Below are 13274 nucleotides of genomic sequence, written 5' to 3' on the forward strand. Positions count from 1 at the left end.
CAAAATGGCGCCATTGCCGGGGAATTGCAAATGTACGCTTGTTATTAGTTATTGTATATATGTGAATATTGTGAATATTTTTGCCTTTTGCTTCTTTGTTAGTTTTTGGTAGTTGTAGGAGTTTGTTCTCTTTATTTTTTACTAGTTTTTGTTTTTATTTTCTCTTGCTATCATGAATTCTCATCACTTTGGCTATGAGTGTGGTTACAATTATGTTGTAGGAAATGGAAACCTCAATGAGGATATACATCAAGGATGGAACAATCAAGGTTGGGAGGAGCCTCAAGCTTATGGACAACCTTCTTGGCAACAACCTCCTCCAGTCTCTTATAGGTATAATTCCACTCCTAATGCATATCGATCCAATAGCTATGATGGACCTCTTTATAGTTACCAACAAGCCCCACCATATGCTTATGAACCTCATCCTCAACATAACCCTCAACCATACTCACAAGCCCCTTTTTACCAAACACCTTCATATGACCCTAATCCTTACCCACCATACCAACAACCATATGAGCCATATGAACTACAGATAGAACCACCACCATTCCAACCCCAACACTTCCAAGAACCACCTCCTCTATACTATTACTAAGATGAACCACTTCCGATGTATGCAAATTTTTACACACAAGATGAATCTAACTTTCTACCACAACCCTCCATGGAAGAGTATTCATGTCCATTGATCCAAGAGCAATATGATCTTGCTTACCTTAGCAAGTTGGAACAAGAATCGAGAGATCACCTCAAGGAATTACTAGATCGACTTCAAGCAACCGTGGAGAGTGTTGTGCAACAAGTAGAAAAATTGGAGAGTGTTGAACCGCCACAACCCTACCAAGAAGAACCACCTTTCTATTATGACCCCTTCCTCCAAAATAATGAACCTTCCTATCCACCCTAAGCCCCAATTGATGATTCTCTCACTTTTCTACTTCAAGAACAAAGAGAAATGCAAAGAGAGGCACTAGAATCCATAGCCGCCTTGAATGAGGTGGTAAACCGATTAGCCTCCCAATGCTTGAGCACTCAAAGAACTCCCATGGCTACATGTGGAGAATCGGTTGAAGAGCATAGCATGAAGGAGAGATTGGAAACTTCGGTGGAAAATGAGGATTGTTGCTTTGTGTTGGAACAATTGGAGGAACCTATGATTGATGAAGACAAGGAAGAAGTGGTTGAAGATTTAGGAGATGCAGAGTCTCTATGGGAATCTAAGGTCATAGAATATCCCTCCAATAAGATTGAAGTTGATGTTGACGAGGAAAGTGCACATCCTCCAAAGCATATCCCATATGAAGAATTGGATGGGATAGAGCAAGAATTGAGTTCCCTTGGAATTGAAGATCAAGCATCTAATCTTCTTGATGAAGAAAATAAAATTGATGAACAAAGGGTCGAAATTGAAAATTCATGTGGAGAGGTGGAGGCCCTTAGAAAAAGAAGGATGGGAGTTGAATACGCTTTGCCAAGATCCTTTGAAGCGCCTTTACCTAGGTTGTCATCTACTTCTACATTTGAGTTGGTGAAATTCACTTCTATTAGCTTTATTATCCCACTCGAATATGGCTTGCTTGAAACGGATGGTCAACTTAGGGAACTTTGTAAGATGAAGCATAAGAGAATGATGTTTCGTGGTTGGCGTTGCAAATCAAGGCTCATTTTGGTTGATACTTCAAGGGTTAAATACAAGGGTTGGACTAGTGCTCAATTAGGTGGGTCTAGAAGGATGTTTGGCCACTTCGTTGAGAATTTATCTTGCTTAGCACCCAAATGGACTAATGATGATCAATTTAAAGACGGGTGTCAAAACAAAGTGTGGGATCCCGGATCGCACAAAGACAATCAACTTTGGGAGCTCATCGTTTGTGAAAAACTCCATCAAAGCTTGGCAACATTAATTCTGAAGAATGGAGCTTATTGGAGATTCAAGCATTGGTGCATGTTTAAGGATAGCTTCAAGCACAAGCCACCTTGATGAGGAGCTCCCCATAAGTCCAACTTAAGGACAATAAATAAAAGTGCTAGGTGGGAGTGATGAGCGGATAATTTATACACTTTTTGGCATTGTTTTTACATAGTTTTTAGTATGATTTAGTTAGTTTTTAGTATATTTTTATTAGTTTTTAATTAAAATTCACATTTCTGGACTTTACTATGAGTTTATGTGTTTTTCTGTGATTTCAGGTATTTTCTGGCTGAAATTGAGGGACCTGAGCAAAAATCAGATTCAGAGGTTGAAGAAGGACTGCAGATGTTGTTAGATTCTGACCTCCCTACACTCAAAGTGGATTTTCTGCAGCTACAGAACTTCAATTGCCACGCTCTCAATTGCGTTGGAAAGTAGATATCCAGGGCTTTCCAGAAATATATAATAGTTCATACTTTGCCCGAGTTTAGACGATGCAAACTGGCGTTGAACGTCAGTTCCATGCTGCATTTTGGAGTTAAACAACAGAAACATGTTACGAACTGGCGTACAACTCCAAGAGAAGCCTCTACACGTGTAAGCTCAATGCTCAGCCCAAGCACACACCAAGTGGGCCCCAGAAGTGGATTTCTGCATCATTTACTCATTTCTGTAAACCTTAGTAACTAGTTTAGTATAAATAGGACTTTTTACTATTGTATTTACATCTTTGGATTATCTTTTGATCCTTTGATCACGTTTAGGGGGCTGGCCATTCGGCCATGCCTGGACCTTATCACTTATGTATTTTCAACGGTAGAGTTTCTACACTCCATAGATTAAGGTGTGGAGCTCTGCTGTTCCTCATGAATTAATACAAGGTACTACTATTTTTCTATTCAATTCAAGCTTATTCCTTCTCTAAGATATCCATTCACACCCAAGAACATGATGAATGTGATGATTATGTGACGCTCATCATCATTCTCACCTATGAACGTGTGCCTGACAAACACTTCCGTTCTACATGCAAACAAGCTAGAATGAGTATCTCTTAGATATCTAATACAAAGGACCGAGTTCGAGATATTAGAATCTTCGTGGTATAAGTTAGAACCCATGAACGGCCATTCTTGAGATCCGAAAAGTCTAAACCTTGTCTGTGGTATTCCGAGTAGGATCTGGGAAAGGATGGCTGTGACGAGCTTCAAACTCGCGAGTGCTGGGCGTAGTGACAAACGCAAAAGGATAGTAAATCCTATTCTAGTATGATCGAGAACCGACAGATGATTAGCCATGCAGTGACAGCGCATTGGACCATTTTCACAGAGAGGATGGGATGTAGCCATTGACAACGGTGATGCCCTACATAAAGCTTGCCATGGAAAGGAGTAGGAATGATTGGATGAAGACAGCAGGAAAGCAGAGGTTCAGAGGAACGAAAGGCATCTCTATACGCTTATCTGAAATTCTCACCAATGAATTACATAAGTATCTCTATCCCAGTTTATATTTTATTTATGTTTTTATTATCAATCCACCATACCCATTTGAATCCGCCTGACTGAGATTTACAAGGTGACCATAGCTTGCTTCAGGCCGACAATCTCCGTGGGATCGACCCTTACTCACGTAAGGTTTATTACTTGGACGACCCAGTGCACTTGCTGGTTAGTTGTGCGAAGTTGTGATAAAGAGTTGAGATTACAATTGTGCGTACTAAGTTGTTGGCGCCATTGATGATCACAATTTCGTGCACCAAGTTTTTGGCGCCGTTGCCGGGGATTGTTCGAGTTTGGACAACTGACGGTTCATCTTGTTGCTCAGATTAGGTAATTTTATTTTAATTTTAATCTTTTTGGTTTTATTATTCTTATTTTCGAAAAAAAATTTCAAAAATAAATTTTATTCTATGTTCTTCAGAATTTTTAAGAATGAATTCTAGAGTTTCATGAAGCACGTTGACTCCTGGCTGGCTGTAAAGCCATGTCTAATTCATTTGGACCGAGGCTTCCACTTATCAGCATATGGAGTTGGATGAAGTATCAGCTATTGTATGTCTGATTTGTATCTGCTGAAGCTTGGCTGGCCATTGGCCATGTCTAGTGTTTTGGACCGGAGCTTTCACTGAAAGCTTGGCTGGCTAGTAAGCCATGTCTAATTCCTGGACTGGAATTTTAGACTAACATTACAAGATTCCTGGAATTCTTATTAAAAATTTTGAAATCCTTATTTTTCCTTTTTCAATTAATTTTTGAAAAATCCAAAAAAATTAATAAAATCATAAAAACCAAAAATTTTATGTTTCTTGTTTGAGTCTAGTGTCAATTTTTAAGTCTGGTGTCAAATTGCATGTTGTTATTTTTCTTGCATTTTCGAAAATTCATGCATTGCATTCTTCATGATCTTCAAGTTGTTCTTGGTAAGTCTTCTTGTTTGATTTTTAAAATTTCTTGTTTTGTGTCTTTTCTTGTTTTTCATATGCATTTTCAATTTGTTAGTGTCTAAAAATTAAAAATCTTTAAGTTTGGTGTCCTACATGTTTTTCTTCTCTTCAAAATTTTCAAAAATATGTTCTTGATGTTCATCTTGACATTCAAAGTGTTCTTGGTGTTCATCTTGACATTCATAGTCTTCTTGCATGCATCATGTGTTTTGATCCAAAATTCATGCATTAAGTCTTTTTGATGTTTTTCTCTTTCATCATTAAAAATTCAAAAATAAATATATAAATATATATATATATATATATATATATATATATATCTTTCCCTTTTTCACTCATAAATTTTCGAAAATTTGAGTTGACTTTTTCAAAACTTTTTAAAATTTAGTTGTTTCTTATGAGTCAAATCAAATTTTCAGTTTAAAAATTCTATCTTTTTCAAATCTTTTTCAAAAATCAAATCTTTTTCATTTTTCTTTCATATTTTCGAAAACTTTATGATGGATTTTCAAAATCTTTTTCTTATTCATATTTTCAAAATTAATGCTAACAATTAATGTGATTGATTCAAAATTTTTAACTTTGTTACTTACCTAGTAAGAAAGGTTTAATCTTTAAACTCTAGAATCATATCTTTTTAGTTTCTTGTTAGTCAAGTAATCAACTTTAATTTTCAAAATAAAATCTTTTTAAATTTCTTTTTCAAATCTTTTTCAAAATAAAATCACATCTTTTTCAAAATCAATTTCAAAATCTTTTCTAACTTCTTATCTTTTCAAAATTGATTTTCAAATCTTTTTCAACTAACCACTTAACTTTTTGATTGATTTTAAAAGTTTACTATTTCAATCATATCTTTTTCAAAACTATCTAACTAATTCTTTCTTTAATTTTCGAAAATCACCTTCATCTTTTTCAAAATTTCTTTTTAATTAACTATTTGTTTTAAATTTTAATTTAATTTTGTTTTCCTTTTAATTTTCGAATTTTAATTTTAGTTTTAAATTAAAAACAAAAATATTTCTCTTTTCTTCTCAATTATTTTCGAAAATTATTCTCTCCCCCTTATCTCTTTCTAATTATTTTATTTATCTACTAACACTTCTCTTCTTCTTAAAAATTCGAACCCCCTCTTCTTTCTGTGTTCGAATTTCTTTTCTTCTTCTACTCACATAAAGGAATCTCTATACTGTGACATAGAGGATTCCTCTTCTTTTCTGTTTTCTTCTTTTTCATATGAGCAGGAACAAGGATAAGATCATCCTTGTTGAAGCTGATCCTGAACCTGAAAGGACTCTGAAGAGGAAGCTAAGGAAAGCTAAAGCACAACTCTCTGGAGAAAATCTGACAGAAATTTTTGAAAAAGAAGGAGACATGGCCGAAAATAATAACAATGCAAGGAAGATGCTTGGTGACTTTACTGCACCAAATTCCAATTTACATGGAAGAAGCATCTCAATCCCTGCCATTGGAGTAAACAACTTTGAGCTGAAACCTCAATTAGTTTCTCTGATGCAACAGAACTACAAGTTTTATGGACTTCCATCTGAAGATCCCTTTCAGTTCTTAACTGAATTCTTGTAAATCTGTGATACTGTTAAGACCAATGGGATTGATCCCGAGGTCTACAGGCTCATGCTTTTCCCGTTTGCTGTGAGAGACAGAGCTAGAATATGGTTGGACTCTCAACCTAAAGATAGCCTGAACTCCTGGGATAAGCTGGTCACGGCTTTCTTAGCCAAGTTTTTTCCTCCTCAAAAGCTTAGTAAGCTTAGAGTGGATGTTCAAACCTTCAAACAAAAGGAAGGTGAATCCCTCTATGAAGCTTGCGAGAGATACAAGGAACTGACCAAAAAGTGTCCTTCTGACATGCTTTCAGAATGGACCATCCTGGATATATTCTATGATGGTCTGTCTGAGCTATCAAAGATGTCACCGGAACATTCTGCAGGTGGATCTATTCACCTAAAGAAAATGCCTGCAGAAGCTCAAGAACTCATTGACATGGTTGCAAATAACCAGTTCATGTACATTTCTGAAAGGAATCCTGTGAGTAATGGGACGCCTCAGAGGAAGGGAGTTCTTGAAATTGATACTCTGAATGCCATATTGGCTCAGAACAAAATATTAACTTAGTAAGTCAATGTGATTTCTCAGAGTCTAAATGGATTGAAAGAATCATCCAACAGTACTAAAGAGGCCTCTTCTGAAGAAGAAGCTTATGATCCTGAGAACCCTACAATAGCAGAGGTAAATTACATGGGTGAACCCTATGGAAACACCTATAATCCCTCATGGAGAAATCATCCAAATTTCTCATGGAAGGATCAACAAAAGTCTCAACAAGGCTTTAATAATGGTGGAAGAAACAGGTTTAACAATAGTAAACCTTTTCCATCATCCACTCAGCAACAAACAGAGAATTCTGAGCAGAATCCATCCAGCTTGGCAAATATAGTCTCTGATCTATCTAAGGCCACTTTGAGTTTCATGAATGAAACAAGGTCCTCCATTAGAAATTTGGAGGCACAAGTGGGCCAGCTGAGTAAAAGAGTCACTGAAATCCCTCCTAGTACTCTCCCAAGCAATACAGAAGAGAATCCAAAAAGAGAGTGCAAGGCTATTGATTTAACCATCATGGCCGAACCTACAAGGGAGGGAGAGAACGTGAATCCCAGTGAGGAAGACCTCCTGGGACGTCCAGTGATCAACAAGAAGTTTCCCTTTGAGGAATCAAAGGAATCTGAGGCTCATCTAGAGACCATAGAGATTCCATTGAACCTCCTTATGCCCTTCATGAGCTCTGATGAGTATTCTTCTTCTGAAGAGAATGAGGATGTTACTGAAGAGCAAGTTGCCAAGTACCTTGGTGCAATCATGAAGTTGAATGCCAAATTATTTGGTAATGAGACTTGGGAAGATGAACCTCCCTTGCTCATCAATGAACTGAGTGATCTGGATCAACTGATATTACTTCAGAAGAAACAGGATCCTGGAAAGTTCTTAATACCTTGTACCATAGGCACCATGACCTTTGAGAAGGTTCTATGTGACCTTGGGTCAGAGATAAACCTCATGCCACTCTCTGTAATGGAGAAACTGGGAATCTTTGAGTGCAAGCTGCCAGAATCTCATTAGAGATGGCAGACAACTCAAGAAAACAGGCTTATGGACAAGTAGAGGACGTGCTAGTAAAGGATGAAGGCCTTTACATCCCTGCTGATTTCATAATCCTGGATACTGGGAAGGATGAAGATGAATCCATCATCCTTGGAAGACCCTTCCTAGCCACAGCAAGAGCTGTGATTGATGTGGACAGAGGAGAATTGATCCTTAAACTGAATGAAGACAACCTTGTGTTTAAAACTCAAAAATCTCCTTCTGTAACCATGGAGAGGAAGCATGAAAAGCTTCTCTCACTGCAGAGTCAACCAAAGCCCCCACAGTCAAACTCTAAGTTTGGTGTTGGGAGGCCACAACCAAACTCTAAGTTTGGTGTTGAACCCCCACATTCAAACTCTAAGTTTGGTGTTGGGAGGTTCCAACAATGCTCTGAACATCTGTAAGGCTCCATGAGAGCTCATTGTCAAGCTATTGACATTAAAGAAGTGCTTCTTGGGAGGCAACCCAATGTTATCTAATTATATTTATTTATTTTCTATTGTTATTTTATGTTTTCTTTAGGTTGATGATCATGTGAAGTCACAAAAACTACTAAAAAATCAAAAACAGAATGAAAAACAGCATTGAAAATAGCACACCCAGGAGGAGAGCAGTCTGGCATTTAAACGCCAGAAACAAGCATCTGTCTAGCGTTTAACGCCAGAAACAGGCACCAAGCTGGCGTTTAACGCCAAAAACAAGCATCTGCCTGGCGTTAAACGCCAAAAACAGGCTACATTTGGGAGTTTAACGCCAGAAACAAGCAGCAGTCTGGCGTTAAACGCCAGGATTGCACACCAAGGGCGTTTTACACGCCTAATTGGAGCAGGGATGTTAAGTCCTTGACCCCACTGGATTTGTGGACCCCACAGGATTCCTACCACTTCTTCTCTCATCTTCACACCTTTTCATAACATTCTTCCTCAATTAACCTCCACCAATCACCTCTATTACTCCTCCAAAAACATCATACAACCCACCTACACCCACCCACTTAAATTCAAACCATCACTCCTTCCTTTTCACACATCATAACCACCTAAAACCCCCTTGACCGAACCATTCACACACCTCCATCTCCTCCATTTTCTTCTTCTTCTACTCACTTCTTTCTTCTTTTGCTCGGGGACGAGCAAACCTTCTAAGTTTGGTGTGGTAAAAGCATTGCTTTTTGTTTTTCCATAACCATCTAGGGCACCTAAGGCCAGAGACATCCTCATTGAAGAGGATAAGCCCATCACTAAGAAAAGGATGGAGCAAACAAGAGATCATGGACCTCAACATGAGCATGACGAGATTCCTCACCATGAAATCCCTGAGATGCCTCAAGGGATGCATTTCCCTCCACAAAACTATTGGGAACAAATCAACACTTCCCTAGGAGAATTAAGTTCCAACATGGGACAACTAAGGGTGGAGCACCAAGAGCACTCCATCATCCTCCATGAAATTAGAGAAGATCAAAGAGCTATGAGGGAGGAGCAAGAAAGACAAGGAAGAGACATAGAGGAGCTCAAAAGCACCCTTGGTTCTTCAAGAAGAGGAAGACGCCACCCTCACTAAGGTGGACTCATTCCTTAATCTCCTTGTCTATTTATTTTCTGTTTTTGATTTCCATGCTTCATGTTTAATTATGTTTGTGTCTTTACTATATGATCATTAGTGTCTAAGTGTCTATGCCTTAAAGTTATGAATATGAATCCATCACCTCTCTTAAATGAAAACTGTTCTAAAAACAAAAGAACAAGAAGTACATAGTTTCGAATTCATCCTTGAAACTAGTTTAACTATTTTGATGTGGTGGCAATACTTTTTGTTTTTTGAATGTATGCTTGAACAGTGCATATGTCTTTTGAAGTTGTTGTTTATGAATGTTAAATATGTTGGCTCTTGAAGAATACGGAAAAAGGAGAAATGTTATTTGATAATCTGAAAAATCATAAAAATGATTCTTGAAGCAAGAAAAAGCAGTGAATACAAAAGCTTGCAGAAAAAAAAAAGAAAAAAATGGCGAAAAAAATAGAAAAAGAAAAAGCAAGCAAAAAAAGCCAAAAGCTCTTTAAACCAAAAGGCAAGAGCAAAAAGCCAATAGCCCTTAAAACCAAAAGGCAAAGGTAAATAAAAAGGATCCAAGGCTTTGAGCATCAGTAGATAGGAGGGCCTAAAGGAATAAAATCCTGGCCTAAGCGGCTAAACCAAGCTGTCCCTAACCATGTGCTTGTGGCGTGAAGGTGTCAAGTGAAAACTTGAGACTGAGCGGTTAAAGTCAAGGTCCAAAGCAAAAAAAAATAGAATGTGCTTAAGAACCCTGGACACCTCTAATTGGGGACTTTAGCAAAGCTGAGTCACAATCTGAAAAGGTTCACCTAGTTAGGTGTCTGTGGCATTTATGTATCCGGTGGTAATACTGGAAAACAAAGTGCTTAGGGCCACGGCCAAGACTCATAAAGTAGCTGTGTTCAAGAATCAACATACTGAACTAGGAGAATTAATAACACTATCTGAATTCTGAGTTCCTATAGATGCCAATCATTCTGAACCTCAATGGATAAAGTGAGATGCCAAAACTATTCAAGAGGCAAAAAGCTACAAGTCCCGCTCTTCTGATTGGAGCTAAGTTTCATTGATATTTTGGAATTTATAGTATATTCTCTTCTTTTTATCCTATTTGATTTTTAGTTGCTTGGGGACAAGCAACAATTTAAGTTTGGTGTTGTGATGAGCGGATAATTTATAGGCTTTTTGGCATTATTTTTACATAGTTTTTAGTATGATTTAGTTAGTTTTTAGTATATTTTTATTAGTTTTTAATTAAAATTCTCATTTCTGGATTTTACTATGAGTTTGTATGTTTTTCTGCGATTTCAGGTATTTTCTGGCTGAAATTGAGGGACCTGAGCAAAAATCAGATTCAGAGGTTAAAGAAGGACTGCAGATGCTGTTGGATTCTGACCTCCCTGCACTCAAAGTGGATTTTCTGAAGCTACAGAACTTCAATTGGTGCGCTCTCAAATGCGTTGGAAAGTAGACATCAAGGGCTTTCCAGAAATATATAATAGTCCAAACTTTGCCCGATTTTAGATGACGCAAACTGGCATTGAACGCCAGCTCCATGATGCATTCTAGAGTTAAACGCCAGAAACAGGTTGCAAAGTAGAGTTAAACGCCAAAAATAGGTTACAAACTGACGTTCAACTCCAAGAAAAGCCTCTACACATGTAAAGCTCAATGCTCAGCCCAAGCACACACCAAGTGGGCCCCAGAAGTGGATTTCTGCATCATTTACTTATTTCTGTAAACCCTAGTAACTAGTTTAGTATAAATAGGACTTTTTACTATTGTATTTACATCTTTGGATTATCTTTTGATCCTTTGATCACGTTTAGGGGGCTGGCCATTCGGCCATGCCTGGACTTTATCACTTATGTATTTTCAACGGTAGAGTTTCTACTCTCCATAGATTAAGGTGTGGAGCTCTGCTGTTCCTCATGAATTAATACAAAGTACTACTATTTTTCTATTCAATTCAAGTTTATTCCTTCTCTAAGATATCCATTCGCACCCAAGAACATGATGAATGTGATGATTATGTGACGCTCATCATCATTCTCACCTATGAATACGTGCCTGACAAACACTTCCGTTCTACATGCAAACAAGCTAGAATGAGTATCTCTTAGATATCTAATACAAAGGACCGAGTCTGAGATATTAGAATCTTCGTGGTATAAGTTAGAACCCATGGACGACCATTCTTGAGATCTGGAAAGTCTAAATCTTGTCTGTGGTATTCCGAGTAGGATCTGGGAAGGGATGGCTGTGACGAGCTTCAAACTCGCCAGTGCTGGGCGTAGTGACAGACGCAAAAGGATAGTAAAACCTATTCCAGTATGATCGAGAACCGACAGATGATTAGCCATGCAGTGACAGCGCATTGGACTATTTTCACAGAGAGGATGGGATGTAGCCATTGACAACGGTGATGCCCTATATAAAGCTTGCCATGGAAAAGAGTAGGAATGATTGGATGAAGACAGCAGGAAAGCAGAGGTTCAGAGGAACGAAAGGCATCTCTATACGCTTATCTGAAATTCTCACCAATGAATTACATAAGTATCTCTATCCCAGTTTATATTTTATTTATGTTTTTATTATCAATCCACCATACCCATTTGAATCCACCAGACTGAGATTTACAAGGTGACCATAGCTTGCTTCAGGCCGACAATCTCCGTGGGATCGACCCTTACTCATGTAAGGTTTATTACTTAGACGACCCAGTGCACTTGCTGGTTAGTTGTGCGAAGTTGTGATAAAGAGTTGAGATTACAATTGTGCGTACCAAGTTGTTGGCGCCATTGATGATCACAATTTTGTGCACCAGGGAGACACCCCACTATGGTAAAATCCTTTTATTTTTCCCTTTTGTACATATTGGTAATTAGCTTAATTTCATGTTTTGATTGGTTTGTTGAGTTTAGTTGGTAGTTAGGTACGTTAAATAAGGTTTTATGGTGTTTTGGTAGCTATGTGGAGGTTTGCAATGCTTGGTTTGGTGCAAGAACTTGAAAAGTTTTGAAAAACAGAGCACCAATCCACGCGTACTAGTGCCTCACGCGTACGCGTGACCCAAGCATTTTTGACCATCCACGCACACGCGTCAACCACGCGTACGCGTGGATTGCAAATTTCCACCTCCCAGCCAAATTCCAGACAGTTGCACCTACACTGTGCAAAATTTGTGCCTGAGGCACAAAATCAACACACGCGTACGCATGCCTCACACGTACGCGTCGCTCTCTAAATAACCCATCGACGCGCACGCGTAACCCATGCGTACGCGTCACCCCCAATTCACCACTCCCACATGCACGTGTCGATGCACGCGCGCGTGTGGATGTTCTTCTTTCACACACTTCTTTTCTTCTCTTCTTTCCATTTCTTTCCTTCTTATTTCTTCTTCTCTTTTCTTTCCCTTCTCTTTCCATCATCCAACACTTCCAAATACCATTTATAACCATTCTTTTTAGTTAGTTAGTTGTTTAGTTAGTTTCAATTTCGTTTAATTTTTGTTTTCATAATAAGTGTTGGATTGTTAATCTTCTTTGCTATCTATTGCTGGTGATTATTGATGAGATGTTAGTTCAACATCATTGTTGTTAATTGTTACTGTTGGATTCTTTGTTGAGGTTATATTTTGTTGCTTGGTTTGAGTTTTTCATGCTTAACCTTTGTGAATACCAAGTGAACATTTCCTTCAAGCTTTCTAAATATTTTTGAATTGCATGATTTGGCCACCATGTGATTTGAATTCTCCTTTTTGATTAGGCAATTTCTTGATGGATTTTTTGCATTTATATTAATGCATTGTACTTCTTGGTCATATGCATCCATATATTTTTGGCTTGAATACTTTCATGCTTCTTTGTTGCTTGTTCGGTTGTCTTAACCTACAACTTTTGAGCATCTCAAGCATATTAGGATGAGTGAAGTACATACTTTCTTTGTGTAATTGTGACATAGCTTCCATGCTAGTGTGTATTCTAGACCGCATACATCTTAGAACTCACATACGTGTTTCATTAATGTCACACATTAGGTCACTCACTTCATTCTAGTTGTTTACCTCATTCCAACAATGTATGCTTCCTTGCTTTTGCATTTACTTTTCTTACTATCCTGTCTTCTATTTTTAGGATGAGTCATTATAAGCTAAAACAGAAGTGGAACAAAGAACGTACAGCAACC

At 38.0% G+C, this 13274-nt stretch overlaps 1 non-coding gene across 1 annotated transcript; it reads right to left on the reverse strand.

Annotated features, from left to right (window-relative positions):
* Positions 1 to 6131: 6131 nt before the first annotated feature.
* On the reverse strand, positions 6132 to 6239 carry LOC112724224 (small nucleolar RNA R71). Its single transcript, XR_003163398.1, has one exon. It is a non-coding gene; the product is annotated as a small nucleolar RNA R71 (small nucleolar RNA).
* Positions 6240 to 13274: the final 7035 nt, after the last annotated feature.

The sequence above is a fragment of the Arachis hypogaea genome, chromosome 11, assembly GCF_003086295.3.
Source record: "Arachis hypogaea cultivar Tifrunner chromosome 11, arahy.Tifrunner.gnm2.J5K5, whole genome shotgun sequence".
Lineage (NCBI taxonomy): Eukaryota > Viridiplantae > Streptophyta > Magnoliopsida > Fabales > Fabaceae > Arachis > Arachis hypogaea.